Source organism: Pinus tabuliformis, chromosome 2_2 (genome assembly GCF_031772625.1).
Source record: "Pinus tabuliformis cultivar Carrire ecotype Pingquan chromosome 2_2, CPIR1, whole genome shotgun sequence".
NCBI lineage: Eukaryota > Viridiplantae > Streptophyta > Pinopsida > Pinales > Pinaceae > Pinus > Pinus tabuliformis.
The window spans coordinates 1,105,258,964-1,105,263,042 of record NC_142300.1 but is presented as its reverse complement, the minus strand read 5'-3'; positions in this window follow the sequence as shown (position 1 = coordinate 1,105,263,042).

The following is a 4,079-nucleotide window of genomic DNA, read 5'->3' as shown; positions in this document are numbered from 1 at the left end:
TGAAAATAGGAGGAGGTTTTTGTTCATAACATACCCAAAAACAAAAGCCTCTCTCAATTTTTACATAGCGGTTAGTGTCTTGGAGTTAAAGTTGGCACTTTGAGACCCATTTTTCATAATTAAATAGGAGGAGGTTTTTGTTCATAACATACCCAAAAACAAAAGCCTCTCTCAATTTTTATATAGCGGTTAGTGTCTTGGAGTTACAGTTGGCACTTTGAGACCCATTTTTCATAATTTCGCTAGGCCATAATTGCTGACAGGGTTCTAGAACTTTTTGAAATTCAACTTGGTGGACCTCCAACCTGGCATGGTTGACATCAAATATATTTGGATAATGAAGTTTGAGGATTTTTCTATCATATCCCATGATAATATCTTCATTTATCAAATTTTTAGTTAGTTAAAAACCAAACCCTAGATAGTAGGATATGGGAAAATTTTGTAAATATTTTATCCATGCATGCTAGAGAGTGTGAGTGTTATAGACATTTTTGTGCCTTACAGCATGAAGCATGAAATGTCAATTATCTAAGGGATCCAAAGTCCCTAAACATGTTGTTCCTACCCCTAGAGGAACAAGGTCAGCAAACCACAGCACTGAATATCAGTTCTCCACCTGAAAACACTAAAAAACAATCTAATTCTGGATCATGTCAACTTCTCCACTGAGCATCTGCGCTGAATGTCAACTGCTCCACTGTGTACCTGCGCTGAATGTCAACTGCAAAGAAGGCTACCTACGTTGGGCGAGTTTGGCCAAGTGGCACAGTCATTCCTCAAGGTGTCAATGCCCAGGAAGCTTCCAAAATGACACTTGGATCAGAGAATTCGACTGGTGATGAGTAAGAGGCTCTAGATCTCCAAGTGGAAGCAAGAACCTCCAAGTGGACTCAAGAACTGAAGAATAACTGAAGTGAGAGAGGACACTAGTCAGCTTCATGCCAGCCTCAAGCTGACTCATCCTTTCTCCAAAACTCCTATATATAGAGCTCTCTCATGAGGTCTAGAGAGGCTGGAATCTTGTGAATGTAAGGAAGTGCTGTTGGTTTGAGTATAGAACTATTGGGTGATTTGCTTTGAAGGAGGTGAAGAGGAGATTTCTTTCTGCTGGGAGGTGATGCTGGATTGGGCCTCTTATGGTTGTATCACTTCCTGAACTTTAATTCTTCCATTAATTCAGCATTTGAGGTTCTTCTATATGCATGTGTCTCAATGATGTGTTGTTATACTTGTGTATTTGATTTATTCTAATCCTTGAATCAATTATGAATTTATGCTTCTTGTAGTTTCCCTCTCTTGTTATTTTGTAGGATCTTGGTGTAGCTGGGCTAGTGAAAGAGCAAGGAGCTGGGAGCAAGCAGCAAGGAGAGAAGATTGGATCAATCATTAGCGGAAGACATCAGTTAGTGGATCTCTTCCTCCTCTCTCTTACATCTCATAAAGAAGTAATCTCAAATAGCTTTGCTTTGATTGTTGCTGAGGTACTATCACCCTTAGAGTGGGATAGGGTCATTCCGTATTGGATACTTTTCCCAACAACAAATTGGCGACTCCACTGGGGATCGTATCTTGTTGGTTGTTTGTGTTTTTGCTATTCATTTCATAAACACAGGGAGTACCGAATCGAACTGCATTTGGATCTTTCAAATGCAAAGTAGAGGGAAGCTACTCTAGCTCAGTTTCTGGGCATGTTTATGATTTGAAGAGCTGATCCACAAGGACTTTAAATAGCTCTTAGTGATAGCTTTTCATCCTCCTTTTCATCCCTTAGTGTGTACCTGATTTGGCCAAAAACTGTTGATTTTTGAGCAATCTGTGACCCGGAAACTGAGAAAAATGAAAGTTTATCTCTTCATTGCAGGCACTGTGAAGGCAGTCTGCATTTCAGCGCAGATCCCGAAGGGGCTACCTGTGCTGAATGTCAAACTGACAGTGTACCGCCTGCGCTGAACCAGTTTTGCCTTGTGCTACTGGGGTTCGTTGCTGTTCATTGCCCTGTTTTCATCCTTGTTTTTGCAGCCTGTTATCAATCAATGTACCTATCTGAAACCAACTTTCCTTGCCACTATTCCGCCTCGGTTGTATAAAGAAACTGTATTTGTTCTTTGTGTATTTCTTATATCATTTGCAGTTTCCCATAACGAAAAGTGAACTAGTCTTGCTGTGGCCTCTTAGATCTAGACCTGTGATAAGTGTCGTTTTGATCTTAAGAGTTAGTTTGTTTGCTGTTCATAGCTGATTGAGCTTTTGCTTTCGTCATATGGTTTGAATTTATATATTTCTAGTGTCGAAACAAGTAAATCTTAAGGTGTCTTTTGGTTTTGGACAAGCTTGTTTACTTTCACTTGAAATTGAATTCAAAATTATACAACAGCTTTCTTTTTGTATTACATCAACATTAAGAAAGAGAAAAGAAATACCTGCATTGTGCATGTGAATTTTGACAGTTTGCAGGTTGATTTAGGAAAAGTGCATTAGTGTGTGCTCTATGATCTGTGTGAAAAGATGATGTCTTTCTTTTCCCTCAGTAGTTAAGATTTTCATAAGTCGAAAAGATTGAAAAAGCTTGCTTCTCATCTTAGACTGCATTTAGGAATTTGTATCATACATCTCGTGGTGAACCTTGAAAGGAAAACTTTAAAAAGATCAACTTAAAATATATCGAATGAACCTAACAACGCTTTGAAACATAACGCAAACACATAGAGGTCTAAGCTAGAGACGTGTTCCAGCGTCGTTAAACGTAGTGACTGTCGATCTCGAAGAAGGTGGGTGATTCCTCCTGAGAGTCGGTGGCACTAATACGGACTTGTGCTCCCACGTACCGTCGCGTATATATTGGGAGACCCCTATAGGCATATATCTTTTATCCATAGGAAGCCGTGTCGGCCGCCCTACTGATCGCAATGCAGTGAACACAACATTCACGAAGATCGACCACCCGTACCGTAAAACGTATTTTGCGGTTTTGCGAAAGGTTTGGCACACCCTCTGCCTAGATCTCCAGAGCAGTTTCTTTTGGCCTTTTTCAAACTCTATAACTGAAAAAGTCCATCCGAGCATTTGTCACTTCGGGCTCGTTAAAACATCAAAGGAGACTAGAGTCATCTTTAGCTTTTTCTCGACTCTTAAAAAGTGAAAAAGCAAGTTGTGTCTAAAAGCGTCTAATAAAATTCATTCAATTCGGAAACACAAATTTCCCCTTTTAATATTTTGGTTGATCGAGTAATCCGCAATCGTGGAAGAAAGTCAATTGAAACCCCGTCGTTCGCGGAGGCTTACGAGTCAACCGTCTTTGTCTCCGGAATCGAAAACAGTACGGACAAAGCGAACTCGTTTAACCGGTTCAAAATCTCCTATAAAAGTTAGAACAAGTGTTCCAACTGCATCTAAGGTTCCGGTTACTCCTAACATTCCTGGAAACCCTGCCTCTATAGAAGAAGTGCAACAGCCACAGAAGGACAGTAATACTAATCCTAGTCTGGGGGCAAATACTTGTGTAACTGAACCAGTTCCATCTGTAACTGGTCCAGAAAGTTTTGTTCCTCAAACAACTGTCACTGTCGAAACAACCACTTCTTCGGCACCAGAAATATTTTACGGACCTGACGGTCCTCCTCTTCCACCGGGTTTGATTGCGATAGAGGAAATTGCAGAGGATCCGCAAGCAAGTACTCCAACCCATTTTGGAGTCGGGGTCACTCTATTTCCTTCATCAGAAGTTAATCCACCACAAGTGGAAGTTCCTGTAGAATCGCTAGGCAATCTATTGGATAGACTTAAGATGTCTGAACAACCGTCATCATCTAGGACTGTGTCAAATGACACAGCGACAGCAGAAGCCCCTGCCGTCACTCCGACAATGTTTGCCGGCATACCAGCTGTCCCGACTAGCTCACAACAGCTAGAAGGAGTCCACCAAGGGACTATTTCGACAGTATGGTCTGTTCCAGTTTGTTCATCCGGAGTAATATCCGGCAACTCTTATGTTGAGACTCGCCAAATTGATCCATTTGGAGGTCAATTTGGGCAATCCAGTCCCCAAGGACAATCAATTCCCTTGAGTTCCGGATTGC